Source organism: Schistocerca gregaria, chromosome 5 (genome assembly GCF_023897955.1).
Source record: "Schistocerca gregaria isolate iqSchGreg1 chromosome 5, iqSchGreg1.2, whole genome shotgun sequence".
NCBI classification, from domain to species: Eukaryota; Metazoa; Arthropoda; class Insecta; order Orthoptera; family Acrididae; genus Schistocerca; species Schistocerca gregaria.
The window spans coordinates 402,696,675-402,717,393 of record NC_064924.1 but is presented as its reverse complement, the minus strand read 5'-3'; the positions used below and the strand labels follow the sequence as shown (position 1 = coordinate 402,717,393).

At 44.1% G+C, this 20,719-nt stretch overlaps 1 protein-coding gene and 1 pseudogene across 1 annotated transcript in view; one reads left to right on the top strand and one right to left on the bottom strand.

Moving 5' to 3' along the window:
• LOC126273015 (C-Maf-inducing protein-like) overlaps window positions 1-20,719 on the top strand; it is an 879,384-nt gene that overhangs the window by 630,176 nt on the left and 228,489 nt on the right. The window lies entirely within an intron of this gene.
• Window positions 4,687-4,803, bottom strand: LOC126274504 (5S ribosomal RNA; annotated as a pseudogene).

The following is a 20,719-nucleotide window of genomic DNA, read 5'->3' as shown; positions in this document are numbered from 1 at the left end:
TGGAGAGCCGGACTGTGCCCGAAACACTTCGCGCCCCAAGCCAGCAAGGCGCGACCCGAACGCCACCGAAGTGCATCGGCAGTAATATCGTCAGTCTTTTGTTTTAGTAATACTTTGATTTTAATAATTTTGAAATGAGTGATTGATAGCTGGCTGTTGAGGGGTGTATATTTTTTTAAAAAAAACGAAGTAATTTGGATGACAGGTTTAATTAATAAAAGCAACTAAAGTTTAACGTTTTGGCGCCCAACCGCGCCGAACACAGCAGCCAATCACAGAGCAGCAGCATCATGGAGGCGGTCTTTCTCACGGGAATGGTACCGAATCTAACATCTGTCACCGGTACCTCGTCCCACATTGCGTCATCTCTATGCTTCTTGCATCTCCACTGCCCTGGAAATAGCTTCCTAGAGCCTAATATGATGGCTGACTAAGCCAGAAATATTACAACATGTACATCGCATCTACCGATTTCTGTCCCATTCGGATAACTCCTTCGTGGTGCCTCGTTTTGTGTGTGTGTGTGTGTGTGTGTGTGTGTGTGTGTGTGCGCGCGCAAACGTTAAGCTGTGATCTACAATTTTTCTATGGTTGTCACCATCATGTGACGCTGATAATTTGGGCTGAAATGCCATAAGAAGGTGTTGAAGTCAATGAAACGTCAACGCGAAGGGGGGTAAAAATGAAACTGAGTGAAGGTCGTATAATGAAACACGTGACGGGCGCCCTTTTTAACGCCGTTAGTAGTTGTCAGGAATGCCAGGTAGTGCCTCCGGAGGCACGAGGAGGAGCGCGTTGTTGGCGCAGCTGCCGCCCGTCGCCTCCGCCGGACAGAATTTACGTGGCGCGCTGAGGTTGCGCGAGTTCGCGACCCCGGGCTGCTGACGTCATGGCGCGAGGCGCTGCGCCGTAGGGTGGGGGCCCGCGACGCGCACGCGACTCGCACGTGGCCAGCGCTCAGCCGCCTCCTACCCACACCCACACCCAAACCTCCAGATGTCGGACTCTTAGATCGGCACCAAACGTTGTATGTCGATAGAGTATGAACCAAAACACCGATGTAGTTCGTGCCGTGTGCTGTCGTCCAGCTGAACATGCATAAACGATAAATTCGAAGTGCCACCAGTATAGCTACAGAGCAAAGATAAAGCGTATATGTGATTAAATACAGGGTGTTTACAAATGAATTTCGGGGTTTTAACGCTTTATAATGTTTATTACATTAAACTTACAGTTATAAATTATACGTCAAACGAAAGAACAACTCAGTTATACCAAGAACCTTATAAATGTTCAATCCGAGCACCATTTGCCACACGGCACACATCAAGTCTATAGCCGAGTTATTCCCAAACGTTGATTTGTCTTCAGTGATTGTAGCAACAGCTGCTTCAATCCGGTTTCTTAATTCAGGGAGGTCTGCTGGTAGCTGAGGCACGTACACACGATCCTTGATGAAGCCCCAAAGGAAAAAATCGCATGGCGTTAGAACGGGTGAACGTGGAGGCCATGCAAAGCAAGCCCTGTCATGGGCCCCTGCGCTTGGGCCACTGAGATGGCGCACCACCTAGCCGCTGTCTAGCGGATTACGGCGAAAACATTGAGCGCTGCGCATGCGCACTGGTGCCAAACACAACTGTTTGATTTGCTCTTTCATTTGACATATCATTTATAGCTCTAAGTTTAATGTAATAAATATTATAAAGCGTTAAAACCCCGAAATTCATTAATAAACACCCTGTCTACTGTAGTTCACGCATGGGTCGTCGTATAAAAGGCCACACGTTCAAATCTCGCTGACAACTCTTTTTAACTGTTTACACGTGAAACTTATATGATAGGACATTTTCCTGACATGTAAAATGACTTTTCGCAGTTTGTAGCAATATTCTTATGGCAGTGTGCTTTCGCTTCGTTAGTTGAACATTATATACTTTTTACTGATACTACTCTTTAGTTTATTACAGTTGTTACTATTTTTCCGCATGTGTGGTACAATTGTTTCTTTATTTTTCTGTTCTCATTGTATAGTCTGAGAAACTACAAACGTACTCTATAGGTTTACTACTTTCAAACAAACGAAACGAAGGCAAACTGACAAGAGAACATTGCTGTAAACTCCAAACATCCGTTTCACAAGTCATTAACACTTTGATCCATACAACGCTTTGACGCATAAGACAGTAAAAAGAATTTGTCGTTCTTGGGATTCAAACACGTGACCCTTGGAACGTAGATCTAATGCGCTACCAACTTTCCGACGGAAGTGATCTATGTTAGTTTGCTCGCAGTTGTGCTTTTGATGTGCTCCGTAATTCTGGTGTTGCTTTTAATTAACGTTTACGCCGGTTCTGCTAAAAAAAAGAAAAAAAAGCAGCAGCAGCACCGTGCGAGATGGCGCAGTGGCTAGCAAGCTGGACTCGCATTCAGGAGGACGACGGTTCAATTCCGCGTCAGGCCATCCTGATTTAGGTTTTCCGTGATTTCCCTAAATCACTCTAGGCAAATGCCGGGATGGTTCCTCTGAAAAAGCACGGCCAACTTCCTTCCCCATGCTTCCCTAATCCGATGAGACCAATGACCTCGCTGTCTGGTCTCCTTCCTCAAAACAACCCAACCCCAACATCGGAGTTTTGGTTGATTCTCCACCGACGTATAATGTTCGGTGCCGATCTGGGCGTCTGAAATCTGGAGGTTTGGGTGTCAACACACCCAGCTGACACCACCCTCCCAGGTATGTCATCGACGTTAACCAAGCAGCGTGCACTATTGCAATAATGCGGTAAATTCGAAGCATTCATACATAATTAATTTTTCTTTCTCTCAAGGGGAGGCCATGGCGTTGAGATCAGGGATTGTTTAAATTATGACATTTGAGAGGTTTTATAAGGAAAAAAACATGTGTATTTGCATGAAGTATTTGTACGAAGTTTCATCTTATGCTTCCCATGCCTGTATGCAAACACCATCCTGCGACGTGTGATTTCGACAAAACATTCGACGAGTAATTGTACATCATTAATGTAGTTAGGCACATTGTGACTTACTATATTACTGATTGTGAATAACGTCATTCGCATCATTATTTATCGAGGTTTGACGTGAGATTTCCAAACCTGCCCCTCGTCCTTGAAAATTCAACTACAAATAGAAATTAATCAACCTATCAAATTCACTCCAACTTTATAAAAATGCAAGTGGTTTTTTCCATTATATTACCTCTCGAATATCATATAAATTAAGTAAAGTGACCAATGATGAGGAAAATATAGATCTTAAAAAAAATAAGTGTTCGCGGGAATCCGAACCGTCGCGTCGACAACAGCCTTTTTCCCACAAAAACAGTAACAAAAATGACTAGCTTACAACGAAATGACATAAATAACGAAAATATAGTATCGAAGCCATAAAGGCAGAACTATGCACCAGTGGAAGAATGGTACTTGGTCGGATGAGTCTTGTTTCAGACTGTCCCCAACTTCTAGCGGGGTTTACGTCCCAGGACTGAAATTCGGCGTGAATTCGGTCACGATTTGGGCAGCCATGTCGTGGTATTCCATGGGCCCACGGGTACTCTGCAAGGTCGCATTGTTATCCAGGATTATTTGGCATTTTAGCTGGTCAGGCACGTCCCATAGTAGAGTGCTTGTGGGCCAGTGGTGATGCCATATCGTGGTATTCGATAGGCCCCATGGTTATTCTGCAGCGTGCATTACTGACAAGGGTTATGTGATCATTAGGAATGATCAGGTCGAACCCGTGGTACAACGCTTCTTCCCCAGTGGTGATGTGTGTCTAGGCGCCAGGGCTCCTGTACACACAGTTCGCATCGTCCAGGACCGGTTTAGTGAGTACGACAATGAACTGTCGCCTCTCCACTGCCCATCACAGTCACCAGATTTCAATATTATTGAGTCTTTGTGCTCCACTTGGGAGAGAAGGACGCGTGGACTCTGTCCCGCTCAATCATCGTTACCTGAGTTTTCAGCAAGAATGTTGTAAGATTCCCTTCTAAACCTTACAGGAGCCGAACGCTGTGACCTAGCGGTTCTAGGCGCTTCAGTCCGGAACCGCGCTGCAGCTGCGGTCGCAGGTTCGATTCCTACCTCGGGAATGGATGTGTGTGATTTCCTTAGGTTAGTTAGGTTTAAGTAGCTCTAAGTCTAAGGACTGATGACCTCAGATGTTAAGTCCCTAGCAATTTGGAAACCTTACAGGACCTGTATTTATCCATTCCCAAACGACCAGAAGTTGTTTTGAATGCCAGCGGATTTCCTAGACCGTATTAGCCATTGTAATTTAATGTGCTGTGTTTTTGTTTTTCCACACTTTTGTTCATCGCCTGTGCATCTGCCACGTATTTCCTGATGTGGAGAATTTGTAAAAGCGTGGAAAGCGTGGAGTTTCCTAACGAAAGGAGGTGATGCTTTATCGTACCACTCACTCGATCTCAGGCGAAAAAGGAAGCAAGATTAGTATGTTTACGTCGCGTCGATAACGCGGCCATTAGAGACGTACAAAAAAAAAAAGCACTCCGTCTTCAGGCCACGAGTGGCCTACCGGGAGGGGCGTGGGGTCAGCACACCGCTCTCCCGGTCATTATGATGGTATTCTTGACCGAAGCCGCTACTATTTGGTCGAGTAGCTCCTCAGTTGGCATCACGAGGCTATGTGCACCCCGAAGAATGGCAACGGCGCATGGTGGCTGGATGGTCACCCATCTAAGTGCCGGCCACGCCCGACAGCGCTTAACTTCGGTGATCTCACGGGAACCGGTGTATTCACTGCGGCAAGGCCGTTGCCTAGAGACGTGCAAAAAAGCGAATCGCTTCTACTAACCGCTCGCTCGATCGATCTATCTCAGGTGAGTCTTACTTGAAGATTTCAACGCAGCTTTTCGGAAACAGAGTAAACGAGCAGGAAGTTATCGAATTCTGCACGCCGCACGCCTTCTCGTAGAGATACGTTAAGGGCAGGAGTAACGCTACGGAACTGTAACAACTTTGAGTATGCACTCGGAACGCGAAAGGTTTGGGCAACAGTTTTCAAGAAATGTTGCTCAGGGGCTGAAAAAAAGTAACGACAAACCATGCCTATACGTCACGGAAGATTCCCGCGTAGAAATCTGTTAACGTGTTGTACTGCTCGCGTGTTCCGTAAATTGACCGTGTCTCTTTGTTTCAAATGGCTCTGAGCAGTATGGGACATAACATCACTCCCCTAGAACTTAGAACTACTTAAACCTAACTAACCTAAGGACATCACACACATCCATGCCCGAGGCAGGATTCGAACCTGTGACCGTAGCGGTCGCGCGGTTCCAGACTTAGGGACTGATGACCTTAGCAGTTAAGTCCCATAAGATTTCACACACATTTGAACATTTTTTCGTTCCAGACTGAAGCGCCTAGAACCGCTCGCCCACACCGGCCAGCCGATCGTATCTCTTTACGTAGTACATTACAATTAGGGCATTTCAATGCAGGCGCCCTGTATTTTATAACAGAAATAGTTTCTTTTATTTCACTTTTGAGAGCATGATATTTTCTTACTTCAGACATTGACTTTCCGTGTTTACTGGCGTCAAAAAGTAGCTGATGAATCGTATGGCCGAACATAAACCGTCGCTACAATGACCTCTTCCTGTAGCGATCCATCCTCCATCCACCTAGAATCCTTTCTATAGAAAGGCTTGCGGGGTCGTTGTCGCTTAGGATCCACTTCTAATCTGGAACCTTCGCTTCGTGACAGATCCGTTAAGTGGATTTTCTTTCTTGTTTACTCGCCTCCGCGTCCGAACAAGCCGATCTTATCGAGGGTCGCTGGTATCCTCTACAAGGGTCGACAAACTGCGTGGGCGCGTGGAAGAAAAATAAATGAAACTTGGTTCACCTCGGGAAGTGCTTGCGTCACTGTACCCAGGGTGCCAACGTCCGCCTTCGGTGGCGCTGTGGCGGGCGGAAGATCCCCGTCTCCGGCGCACTTCTGTGTTTCCTGAGCAGAGGAAACTTTTTTCTCTAGATGCTAAGGTTCATGTGATGCTAAGGTTCGTGTGATGCTAAGGCTCGTGTGATGTTAATAATCTGCAGATTGGTAAAACTGGGATGCTTTTTCATTCTATAAACAATCAAAGAGCGTTTTTGACGGGTTAGTCCCACAGTCTGCACCAAACAATACACGTCGGTAGAGTATCAACAAAAAAAAGGCTCTGAGCACTATGGGACTTAACATCGGAGGTCATCAGTCCCCTAGAACTTAGAACTACTTAAACCTAACTAACCTAAGGACATGACACACTTCCATGACCGAGGCAGGATACGAACCTGCGACCGTAGCGGTCGCGCGGTTCCAGACTGTAGCGCCTAGAACCGCTCGGCCACTGCAGCCTGCTGACACGACTGTAGAAGTGCCTTAATAGTAAAGAACAAATGTATTAAAACTTGATGCATGATGCGGCATCTTTCGACGCAGCTCAGTGTTTACGACGTCATATCTCTTTAAGTATGTATCTTACCATGATGTATTTGCGTAGGTACATTCAGCAGCATATGTGGATAGCGTCTGCGAAGTACGTTGCGAATAGAGTTATTAGCAAAGAAGTAATAAATTTAGGCCTAAACTTAATGTATGGTTCTGCAGTTTTTCACGCATCTCTGTTTTTATGACGTATCTGTTGATATGTGTGTGTCATAGAATGAAATTATTTTGTAAGTACATTTAGCTGCATATGTGAATCCAGACTGCAAAAATTGTTGCGAATAGAATTAGTAGCTAAGAAGTAATAAATGTAAGCACCATGTACAATGCAGCAGTTTTCCGTGCAACTGATTGTTTATGACGTTGTATCTCCCGAAATGTTATAGGTAGGTGGGTCTTAACCCAAAGCGATTGTTACCTGACAGTAAGGGATATGTCGCGCACGCGCGCGCGCGCGCGCGCACACACACACACACACACACACACACACACACACACACACACGCGCGCGCGCGCAGCAAGCAAAATCAAATTTATGTGAATTCCTAAGAGACCAAACTGCTGAGGTCATCGGTCCCTGGACTTACACACTACTTAAATTAACTTATACTAAGAACAACACACACACCCATGCCCGAGGGAGGACTCGAACCTCCGGCGTGAGGGGCTGGGCAAATGGTGACATGGCGCCTCTAACCGCGCGGCCGCGGCAAACACACGTTCTTATAATCTGTATGGATTTCTGTCGAAATATTAATATTAAATAAAGTTAGTCTGAGGGAATTAGATTAGAAAATGAGACACTTACGGCAGTAGAACTGAGATGAGTTGTTAGGGGGAAGAGACCAAACAGCGAGGTTATCAGTCTCGTCGGGTTAGGGAAGGACGGAAAAGGAAGTCAGCCGTACCCTTTCAAAGGAACCATCCCGGAATTTGCCTGGAGCGATTTAGGGAAATACGGAAAACCTAAATCAGAATGGCCGGACGCGGGATTGGTCCGTCGTCCTCCCGAATGCGAGTCCAGTGTGCTAACTACTGCGCCACCTCGCTCGGTACGGCAGTAGACAAATTTTGCTATTTGGGTGGAAAAATAATTGATGTTGGCCGAACTAGAGAGGAAATGGGAAATGAAGCCACGCGCAGTGGTTTGAGGCGCCATGTCACGGATTGCGCGGCCCCTCCCGCCGGAGGTTCGAGTCCTCCCTCGTATATGGACATGGACATGGACATGGAAGAGTGTGTGTGTGTGTGTGTGTGTGTGTGTGTGTGTGTGTGTGTGTTGTTCAGAGCATAAGTTAGTTTAAGTAGTGTGTAAGTCTAAGGACGGATGACCTCAGCAGTTTCGTCCCTTAAGAATTTACGCGCATTTGAACATTTGAGGGTATAAAATATACACTGGCAGTATTAAGAAAAGCGTTTCTGAAGAAGAGAAATTTGTTAACATTTAATTTAGATTTAGGTGTGCAGAAGTCTCTTCCGAAACTATTTTTATGGAGTGTAGCAATGCATGGAAGTGAAATAGGGACGATGAAGAGTCTACACAAGAATGAATAGAAGCTTTTGAAATGTGGTGCTACAGAGGAATGCTGAAGATTAGTTGGGCAGATCACGTAACTAATAAGGAGTTAGTGAATAAAATTGACGAGAAAAGAAATTTGTAGCACAACTTCACCAGAAGAAGAGATCGGTTGATGGGACACATTCTGGGACATCAAGGGACCACGAATTTTGTACTGGACAGAAGTGTGGCGGTTAAAAATCGTAGGGGGAGACCAAGAGAAGAAAACGGTAAGGAAATTAACAAGGATGTTGTTGCAGTAGTTACTCGAAGATGAAGAGGCTTGCACAACATAGAGTAGAACGGAGAGCTGCAATAAACCAGTCTTCAGACTGAAGACCACAACAGCAGCACTGATTAATGCGTACCAGATGACATGGTGTAAGCTGAAAACTGCCACGATGTGACTCGATGAAAATTTGCGGCAAGAGTGTGGTCCAGCGCGTGCTGCTAATGAAGACTGTTTGGCGGCTTTTTGTTTCGCTGCGGGCGCTAACCACACCCCAAAGGCGCCGGCGCGCGTAACTCGCGGACTGTCGCTAATGGCGGGGAATGAGCCGCACAGATTTCGCCGTGGCGCCGGCGGCCGCCTCCAGGGCCGAGACACGACCAGCGCCCAGCGCCCAGCGTCACAGGTCCGGCGGGCCGCTAAGTGCCGGGCGCAAACAACTCCCCTCTCCACCTTCTCATGACCTGGCCTGGTCCGGCTCCACAGAGTCGAGACAGTTACGTTCTGCCTGTAACTATACCGTCTGACAGAAGAGAGTTAACCACACAGAAGATGGTGTCCGATGTCAATGTAATTACGCACCATCGGTGCTATGTACAGGGTGACAATTACTGAACTGTTTGAAATAAAATCGTCATAACTTCTGAACGGTTTGCGTTTAGGACGTTCAAACTGCACTGTTGGTTGCGGTGGATGATGGGAATTACATTACTGGCCATTAAAATTGCTACACCCAGAAGAAACGCAGATGATAAACGGGTATTCATTGGACAGATATATTATACTAGAACTGACATGTGATTACATTTTCAAGATATTTGGGTGCATAGATCCTGAGAAATCGGTACCCAGAACAACCACCTCTGGCCGTAATAACGGCCTTGATACGCCTGAGCATTCAGTCAGAGCTTGGATGGCGTGTACAGGTACAGCTGCCCATGTCGCTTCAACGTGATATCACAGTTCATCAAGAGTAGTGACAGGCGTATAGTGACGAGCCAGTTGCTCGGCCACCATTGACCAGACGTTTCCAGTTGGTGAGAGATCTGGAGAACGTGCTGGGCAGGGTAGCAGTCGAACATTTTCTGTATCCAGAAAGGCCCGTACAGGACCTGCAACATGAGGTCGTGCATTATCCTGCTGAAATGTAGGGTTTCGCAGGGATCGAATGAAGGGTAGAGCCACGGGTCGTAACACATCTTAAGTGTAACGTCCACTGTTCAAAGTATTCAAAGTACCGTCAATGCGAACAAGAGGTGACCGAGACGTGTAACCAATGGCACCCCATACCATCACGCCGGGTGATACGCCAGTATGGCGATGCCGAATACGCGCTTCCAATGTGCATTCACCGCGATGTCGCCAAACACGGATGCGACCATCATGATACTGTAAACAGAACCTGGATTCATCCGAAAAAATGGCATTTGCCATTCATCTACTCAGGGTCGTCGCAGGCGCTCCTGCCTGTGATGCAACGTCAAGGGTAACCGTAGCCACGGTCTCCGAGCTGATAGTCCGTGCTGGTGCAAACGTCGTCGAACTGTTCGTGCAGATGGTTGTTGTCTTGCAAACATGCCCATCTGTTGACTCAGGGATCGAGACGTGGCTGCACTATCGGTTACAGCAATGCGGATAAGATGCCTGTCATCTCGACTGGTAGTGATACGAGACCGTTGGGATCCAGCAGAGCGTTCCGTGTTACCATCCTGAACCCACCGATTCCATATTCTGCTAACTGTCATTGGGTCTTGACCAATGCGGGCAGCAATGTAGCGATACGATAAATCGTAATCGCTATAGGCTACAATCCGACCTTTATCAAAGTCGGAAAGGTGATGGTAGGCATTTCTCCTCCTTACACGAGGCATCACAACAACGTTTCACCAGGCAACACCGGTCAACTGGTGTTTGTGTATGAGAAATCGGTTGGAAACTTTCCTCCTGTCAGCACGTTGTAGGTGTCGCCAACGGCGCCAACCTAGTGTGAATGCTCTGAAAAGCTAATGATGTCCATAACACACCATCTTCTTCATGTCGGTTACATTTCGTGTCTGTAGCACGTCATCTTTGTGGTGTAGCAATTTTAATGGCCAGTAGTGTAGCATGCGCATGCGCACGCACCTCTTTACTGTCGGCGTCTTTCATCTGGATGGATTCGTCGGCAAGCAAAATCGGCGCATTTGGGAAACTGAGAATACTCACTTCACCATCGAGGAGTCTCTTCAACGTCAACGGGTGACTGTGTGATGTACAATGTCCAGTCACGGAATAATCGCTAAGATATTCCTTGTTGGCGCTACGACTACCGAATGGTACGTGAAGGTTTTCAAAGAAGATTTCATCCCCATTATCCAAACTGACCTTGATTTCGACAAGATGTAGTTCGTGGAAGACGGAGTTCGACCCCATCGAAACAGGAGAGTGTTTAATGTTCTGGAGGGTAACGCATTCTGGGTCTGGGGTACCCAGAGGCCACTAGCATGGGCGTCGATTGGCCGTCATATTCTCCGAATCTGAACACATACGGCGACTCTTTGTGGGGCTGTATTAAAGACAAGGTGCACAGCAATAACCCCGAAACCACTGCTGAGCTGAAAACAGCCATTCAGGAAATCATCGACAGCATCGATGTTCCGATGGCCGCGAGGAGTATCCGTGTGGTTTGAGGCGCCATATGACGGATTGCGCGGCCCCTCCCGCCGGAGGTTCGAGTCCTCCCTAGGTCGTGTGTGTGTGTGTGTGTGTGTGTGTGTGTGTGTGTGTGTGTGTGGAAGTGACATGGCAATAAGCTGTCAGTCGACGATTCATACCGGCACCTTTCCCTTGCCTGGCTTGAGCGGGGGCAACTGTTGGTTGGTTGGTCGTCCGATGAGACGACCGACTAACCAATCAACCAACGGTCGTCCCGGATCAAGCAGGCAAGGGAAACGTGCCAGTATGAATCGTCGTCGACTGACAGCTTATTGCCATGAGGTCACTTCCACACACGCCGAGGCCAACACTTTCCTTGAATCTACTTTGGACTTACTTGCCTTATCATTATGCATTTTCTCAAAATTGTTAATGAGTATCCTGTTGGCACAGACAGAAACATATTCCAGTTTGCTTAACAATGTGTTGTGAAGCAAGCGCACACATTCAGCATTATCCACTGCTTTCGCAACTTTTGACATGCATATCTTCTGAGAAATGGTAAGCTGTTTGCCACGTGACATAAATTGCTGAAGAAAGTCATTCACAAACAGAGAGACTGTATGCCACACTATTCCAACTGTGATCACTACTGTCTCTGTAGGCAAAGTCAGTTTACCCCGGTCCAGTTCCTTTACAAAGTTGTAAGAAGAATCTACCTCAACTTCTTTATCAGCTGCAACCATTCAGTACATTTGTCACACTTAGATTTCTGAAGGGCTTTCCTAGCTGCATAACCTCCTGTGTATGTCAAAAAAGGTAACATGTTAGGTGGAACATCATTCATACCAAAGGTGATGTCCATAATATCAGAAAAAATGCTGATGTCAATATTACAGTCTAGCTGCTGTTGGGCAGGAATTATGTGTTTCAAGTGTACATTATCATTTTGAGCTGCAAACAGTACATCATTTTTGAATCTTAATTTTCTTTCATTTTCTAGGACTTGGATGTAACTAATGTAGTAATTTGCCCCACTCAACTGTCGGTAGCACCCAAAGCGGCCCTCTAAATCATCACTTTGAAATTTTCCTAGCAATATGTAGTCAATGTCATATTTCTCAAATAAGTATAGAATTATCTGCAAAAAAGATTCAGTTGTTAATATTAAAGACTGGAAAGTCTATGATATTAAAGCATCACTTATTGGTACAGATACTCTCCAAACTTTTAGCCAATAACACAGATTACTTAGAAATGTCACCTGATTGTCTGATGTCTTCCCGATGGCTTCTCTGTAAGGATCATTGACTCTTTGTCCTTCAAATACACTTCTAACATTCACAATCTTCCACCAGTTCTCAATCACCTCAAGGAAAGTTACTGTCTGATTTATGTGCTCAGTAACATTAGGCATATCCTTTGTTGCATGTTTCAAAGCTACTATGTTATTATCATGGAAAATTTTCAAAGCTAATTTCACATTTTGTTTTTGAATAGACGATGGATATAGTACTCTAGCTGACAGTGTGTGGCCATATTTGACTAAAGAGTTTCTTTCTTTCTCATATACCAGCTCCAAATGCTTATACTGTGCTGTCAATATTACTGAATGATCAGTCATGTCAGGAAACTGTAACACTTTATTAACATTTCTTTTTGTCTGCCAATTGTTCCTGATACATTTCAGAATGTGTACAGTGTCAAACATAAAAAAAAGTTTCCTGGAAGGATCTAGAGGGTGTTCAATACTGGGTTGGAGAATTCTACTGGGGGTGAATAGTTCATATGCCTTCCTGTTTACACTGTTGTTATCTGCTATCAGACTAACAACTTTGAAGCCCACTCATTCAACCATGCACAGAACATTACTGATGAAAGATTTCAGCTCTTCACTTGTCATATTAGCTACTGGTATAATTGCTACAACATCAACATATTTAGACAAAAGAGAAGAGACCATAAAAACCTGTGCTGTTTTGGCACACGTCTCAGGATCAAAAAAGCTACTCCCATGTATTGATCCAGATTTAAATTAAAGTTGTGGTTGCACAAAAATCTCATCTAACAACAGAGACACTAACAACTCATGTTTTTCTAAATATTTCACACTGTTTTCTAAGTAAGGACTCGTTTGAACTGATGAAGTGACTAGCTGGTAATTACAAATTAGTTTCTGCAGGATTCGTGGGTGGGGTAACAACATTAAATCACACTTCCTCAAGGCACTGACAGAATGTACATACAAGCAGCATGTCACTATCATGGTGTTGTTGCCATATGCCATAGTGTCTGTTGTTTTTTGAGATTTGTGATACATGGAGTTGCTCTACAATAAATTTCAGTTGTGCATTTTCATCATAATTTGGGATAGTCTGCAAGCAATTGACAGCACAGTTTAATTTATCTGTAACACTAGGCAAAATTTCCCCTTTCTCAACCATTGACATTACATTTTCTAAAACGTTTATGGAAATTAATTTCTTCACATCATTGATGGCTGTATTAATTGCAAAATGAATACCTTCATTAATATTTACTCTAAAGCTCAAATCACTATTAACAGTTATGAATGCTATAACACAAGGTATTCCCCTGTCTAATACCAAAAGACAGATATGCAATTTTCCATCATCTCTAATCACAGACCACTTGTTGCTGCAAATTTTCTGGCCTTCTAGAAATACGGAAATATCATTGAGACACGAAAGTGAATTTTGTTGGAGGTGTAAGTTGTTTGACTCAGTACTGTCTTGAATAGCTTTTTTAAGATTGTCTTCCACAACAGCAAGACGTCTCACTTTTGTAGTTGATTTAGAACAGTATGAGGGAGTGTTGGGAAAAATGGTTGGCACAGCATTTTCGCTGAGTTTTGGGATTATTCTGGGAAATTCTTTTGAGTTGTCCTCTGTCCATAATTATGTCCACTCGAATTACACACGATTCATCGAAGTGTTTTACACAAATATTTGGCCGTTTTAATTTGGTTAAGTCTGTTGGGATATTTCGAAGCCACAGTGCACGTCGACTCTCTTCAGATGGAAAAGAAAATGTAGTCGTTTCGGAATCATAATTCGACCGACATCCGAACACACTACATCGACGTGGCATTTCAGGAGTTCCAGATCTAGAAATAAAATGAAACCGTATTTCAATACATTACCTCGAAGTTACAGTGAGGTGTAAGATCTCGAAATCACGTCAGGATAAACACACACAGACGGTTAGAATCTTCTAAAGTAGTAAACGAAGATGCATTTGAGGTTAACATACCTCGCTTACAATTAACAATGTTTCGCACACAACACCGTAATTATAACAAATTGTGGATGCATCACCACCACACATACACATATACACACGTATTCTGTTGATGCACTTAGTTAAACTCCACTTTTGTAGTTCGAAAAACAACGCAGCAAATTGCAATGCTCTTTCACACACGTTGCTTCCACTAGCGAATCAAGACGCCGAGTGTGACGTCACGTTCACGCGCCGGGGCCTGTATTTCTCATTGGCCTCGCACACACACACACACACACACACACACGCACACGCACACGCACACGCACACACACACACACACACACACAAAAGTGAAGGTTGCACTACTCGAATATAGCTTGTTTGTGTCGACTTGCGTTTCATGCTTGTTGTTCCACAGTGACTCGTTTTGGTATTGAGTTGCTGATGGAATTGTTTTCTCAGGTCCGTGTGTATCTATTGTGTTTGAATGAGCAATTATTTTAACGCTGTCTGAGTACTGCATTTGTGAAGTGGTTCCTTCTGCCTTTCGGTGTTTTAAGAGCCGGATACTGCAGACGCAGAGCTGTCTGTCACTTCGTCCTCACCATAATTATTCCTTCGTTGTACCGGTTATCAGATGTTAGGTGGATTTGGTAAGAAGGTTGGTCATCGTTTAAGCTGTCCCTAGTTTGAGTTGCCACCCTGTTACGTGAGCATAACGCTTGGCTGCCTGTCTCACCGCTTACGCAGCTGTAGGGACATTTTTCAGGTCGATCCTGGGAGCACTGTCTGTGGACCACCACCTTTATTATTTGGTCTGATTGTGTCAATTGTTTAAAAATATTTTGTTTAAATTATTCCTTTTGCTTGTGGCTTTCAGCCTACAAATAATTTTGAATTCTTTCTTATTAAGTCCTTCAGCCGTCAGTGTAACTTGTGTTACAGTCAAAATTTTTAATGATTGTTTTAGAAATTATTTTGCTATTTTTAACGTGTAATTATCTTCCTCGTTTGTGATTCAGGCCTTCAGCCATTAATTGCTCTGAAGTATTGCTTGTGGCCTTCAGCTGATAAACAATTTAGAATTGTCTCTTAATAAGGCCTTCAGCCGTCAGTGTACCTTGTGTCACAGTCATTTTTTTTTAAAATGATAATTTTAAAAAAATATTTCCTTAAATAAAGTGTATGTGTTTACTGTGCAACCAACGGTAACTGATTACGCCCCGTCCACACCTTTTCCTGGCCGGCCGATGTGGTCGAGCGGCTCTAGGCGCTTCAATCCGGAACCGCGCTGCTGCTACGGTCGCAGGTTCGAATCCTGCCTCAGACATGGATGTGTGTGATGTCCTTACGTTAGTTAGGTTTAAGTAGTTCTAAGTCTCGGGGACTGATGACCTCAGATGATAAGTCGCATAGCGCATAGAGCCAGTTTTTGAACCTTTTCCTGCTACCCCTAAGTTCCATGTTTAAGCTATCTCCTTGGTGAGTGACGGCTCGAGTCTGCCGATCGCTGTTGCCAGCGGGGTGCACTCAGCTCTTGTGAGGCCAATAGAGGAGGTACGTTACTAAGGAGTAGCGGTTGCGGTCACGGTCAGGAGAACCGAGAACGACTGAGAAAGCGGTGTGCTGATCACAAGCCCCTCCATATCCGCATTCAGTGACGCCTATCGTCTGAGGATGAGATGGCGGTCAGTCAGTACCGCTGGGCTTCAGAGGCCTGTTGGAACGGAGAAGTGTTAACTTTCCTTAGCGCGTCACGTTCCAGCAACACCGGCAGTTGGCATTCGGTTTAGCGGCGGGTAGCGGCCATAATGTTAGGCTCACTAGCGTATAAGGACATCCCTGAGATTGTAAAGCAGCTGAATGGGTTGAAAATAAATAAATCGCCAGGTCCTGATGGGATTCCAATTCGGTTTTACAGGGAGTACTCTACTGCATTGGCTTCTTACTTTGCTTGCATTTATCACGAATATCTTGCCAAACGTAAAGTCCCGAGCGACTGGAAAAAAGCGCATGTGACGCCTGTATATAAGAAGGGTAGAAGGACGGATCCTGAAAATTACAGATCAAGGTCCTTAACATCGGTTTGTTGTTGCAGGATTCTCGAACATATTCTCAGTTGGAATATAATGAATTTCCTTGGGACAGAGAAGTTGCTGCCCATGCATCAGCACGGCTTTAGAAAGCATCGCTCCTGCGAAACGCAACTTGGCCTTTTTTCACATATCATCTTGCGAACCATGGATGAAGGGTATCAGACGGATGCCATATTCCTTGACTTCCGTAAAGCGTTTGACTCGGTGCCCAACTGCGACTCTACGAGCATATGGGATTGATTCCCAAGTATGTGAGTGGCTCGAAGACTTCTTAAGTAATAGAACCCAGTACGTTGTCCTCGATGGTGAGTGTTCATCGGAGGTGAGGGTATCATCTGGAGTGCCCCAGGGCAGTGTGGTAGGTCCGCTGTTGCTTTCTATCTACATAAACGATCTTTTGGATAGGGTGGATAGCAATGTGCGGCTGTTTCCTGATGATGCTGTGATGTGCGGCAAGGTGTCGTCGTTGAGTGACTGTAAGAGGATACAAGATGACTTGGACAGGATTTGTGATTGGTGTAAAGAATGGCAGCTAACTCTAAATATAGATAAATGTAAATTAATGCAGATGAATAGGAAAAAGAATCCTGTAATGTTTGAATATTCCATTAGTGGTGTAGCGCTTGACACAGTCACGTCGATTAAATATTTGGGCGTAACATTGCAGAGCGATATGAAGTGGGACAAGCTGTAATGGCAGTTGTGGGGAAGGCGGATAGTCGTCTTCAGTTCATTGGTAGAATTTTGGGAAGATGTGGTTCATCTGTGAAGGAGACCGCTTATAAAACACTAATACGACCTATTCTTGAGTACTGCTCGAGCGTTTGGGATTTCTATCAGGTCGTATTGAGGGAGGACATAGAAGCAATTCAGAGACGGGCTGCTAGATTTGTTACTGGTGGGTTTGATCATCACGCGAGTGTTACGGAAATGCTTCAGGAAGTCGGGTGGGAGTCTTTAGAGGAAAGGAGTCGATCTTTTAGTGAATCGCTACTGAGGAAATTTAGAGAACCAGCATTTGAGGCTGACTGCAGTACAATTTTACTGCCGCCAACTTACATTTCGCGGAAAGACCACAAAGATAAGAGAGATTAGGGCATATAGGCAGTCATTTTTCTCTCGTTCTGTTTGGGAGTGGAACAGGGAGAAAAGATGCTGGTTGTGGTACAAGGTACCCTCCACCACGCACCGTATGGTGGATTGCGGAATATGTATGTAGATGGAGATGTATAAGCCTCATTTTACAAAGGTCTACGCCTAATGCTTAGCTTTTGAACGCTACCTTCCACAATAAACAGATCCCTTTTGTCAACCAGTGCATTTTTTTTTACCGTTGCTTGATATATATATATATATATATATATATATATATATATATATATATATATATATATATATATATATAATGATTTACCTGAATTCAAAGCCTTCCGTATCAGCTAGTTTTCTTAATGTTCCTCGCCTTGTCTGTGAAAGCACTGCGCCGAGAGCTGTCGCCGGCACGTAAGACGATCCGCCCTGGGCCGTGTACCATGCACCGTGTCTGTGCTCGACACCGGAATGACGCCAGCACAAGTGCGAGACCGGAGTCGCTGGCAACATCCCAACCTCCTGCCTCATTCCAGATAAGCGAGCGGTGTGCATTGCACGCTGCAGGCACTAAACAAACACCAGACAAAAACTCTCTCTTGTAGATTTGGGTCCAAGAACAGAGCAAACACTTTGAAAGAGAAGGCACAGGCTGAATTCTTTAGTCGTAATCACCCCTATCTACAGTTAGCTAATTATAACTTTGTTGGTCCCTATCACACACACATCGAGAAAAATAATTTTGCATATTGCTTCATAAATGCAGGCGCTATTTATGATACTGCTTTCGTAGTGTATTCAGGTGAATGCACCATTAGAGATCCCTTGCGCTCTCTTTCACGATCCTCCTCTTACGTTTAGCTCTGTTTCCCGGGTTACTGATCTCTTACATTTTTATTTACTTACTCCACCGATTTGTTTTAATTTCTGTATCTTACTATGACATTACTGGGCCACTATATTATTTTTCTTAATTTACGACGCTCTTTGCTTTTCATCAAATAATCTCACCCTGGTGCTATTTTAATTGGATGACAAAGTATATGTCAAAATGAGTTTAATTTTTAGTGTCATTCATTTCACAACACACCAAAGATTGGTTTCCATAGACTCATAAGTTCTCAGATGCTTTATTTATTTTATAATCAGATATACTTTCCCTTATACAGGCTAATAACCTTTGCCGATGCAAGACAATAGCGGTTTGTAGCGTTGCAGGATAAAATAATTTTGATGAGTAATCTTATTCATACATACTGTAAACGTAGCGTTAATGTACTAAGTCGCTGAACGGAGGAGGAAGGGGAGATTGCGCCTTTGATGCCTCAACAAGACGAGTCAGTTGGAGTTGTAGCTGAGACACTGGAACCGTAATCAAGAGGATGGTGTTTGAATCTGCCGACCACTTGTCGCCTATATCTACGCCGTCCCAGCACTCGGTAGCCAGATTTTTTCCTTGTTTAGTTTCCTCGAAATTGTCAAACATCACTTATGCCAGACCTTGTCCGCAATTCCATTCTTAATATTGTAACATTAGGAAAAAAAGATTTCTGTAGTACTGTGGCGAATTAAGTAGTTAACGTGTAAGGTTACGAAAAAGTTCATTATAATAATCAAAGTGTTCTTAATTCTTGTTTTGTCAATACTGTGGTTTTTTTTTATACTAATGAGGAGTAAGGAAAACATATTCGGGAATGTATTACAATATTTCGCTGTCAGAAGCAAAGAGAAAGACTTCTGTTTTACGAAATCATGTAAGCTGTACGACTACCTCAAGTTAAAGATATTTCCAAACAATACTTCTTTATGGTATTCATTTTTTTAAGTATCAGTACAAATTGCTAGGCTTGTTCTGCTCTCATTAGGCTGCGGTTAAGAACATAACTCGCGAAGTTAAAAAAAATTGTTGCGCTTTACAAAATTCGGAATGTTAATGCTCCTTCATCTCGGCCACCGTTAAACAGTCGACATAGACACTACTTCCACCGAGCCGAGCGATTCTAGGCGCTTCAGCCCGGAACCGCGCGAGTGCTACGGTCGCAGGTTGGAATCCTGCCTTGGGCATGGATGTGTATGATGTCCTTAGGTTAGTTACGTTTAAGTAGTTCTAAGTTGTAGGGGACTGAGACCTCAGATGTTAAGTACCATAGTGCTCAGAGCTATTTGAACCATTTTGGACTACTTCCACCGTGGTACGACGACGTAGTGAGCTTGAGATTTCTGCAACAGCTCTTCCCCATTCGTGAAGTAGATCACGTTCTAGTACAAAACAAGTGCCGAAAGCGACAAACACCTGAAAAATTATTCCCATTGCTTCTGGTTTCGCTCATGGTCACCAGACTGAATAAAAGTTTTGAAAACGACTCTGCTAACTATACAATTACGTCTCTTACAACGCAGAGGTCGAGCTGCTTTTAAACGGAAGAAAGCCCCCTTTCCTCACAGCTTTGACTCATTTTCTCCCGTTGTCATCTTTTATTTTCCTCTTATTATTAGTTTTACTAGATAACTCCTTAGTAAATGCTCAGAGCAAGAGTTTTTTATTCTCTTGTTTTTTATTGCCTTTGTAATGCGAGAGCTATCCTTCTGAAGAGAGTGATCACATTTGTACAAACCTGTATTTCGTTACGAATTCCATACGTTAATGAATATTCCTTGGCTGGAGACCACAGTTATAATAAACCTTTCAAATGATATGACTAACACTATTTGACTAACTTTTACTGTTTGTTTATTTCGCTAACGCGGTTCAGCTTTAGCGCCAACTTCAGCTACAAGATGAAAACTGAAACCAAATAATGGATAAGTGCAAATCATAATGTGAAAACGCTACATGAACACATGGGTAGTATTACTGACAAAGTCAGTGAGTATGAGATGTCCGAATGACACGTCGCTGTCGACATATTACAAAACATACGCGGAGATAATATGTACCAATCGTCTCATCATTAAGATCTGAGTGCCAGTTAATAACAAGGATTACAGCTAAAACTATGTTCGCAGACTAATGTAATTTGCTGTGATAATGGTGGCCAAAACAGTGTTGTGATAAGCGGGAACCATGTAGGAACATGAACTGACATTGGTATTCGTCTGTACAAATAAAGCCGGCCGCAGTGGTCTCGCGGTTAAGGCGCTCAGTCCGGAACCGCGTGACTGCTACGGTCGCAGGTTCGAATACTGCCTCGGGCATGGATGTGTGTGATGTCCGTAGGTTAGTTAGGTTTAAGTAGTTCTAAGTTCTAGGGGACTGATGACCACAGATGTTAAGTCCCATAGTGCTCAGAGCCATTTTTTTTTGTACAAATAAAAATGTTATTATTCAGGTAACAACTCTGGCCTGTTGGCACCATATTAATGGAGGTTGCTTATCCCGCTTGGTGCTTA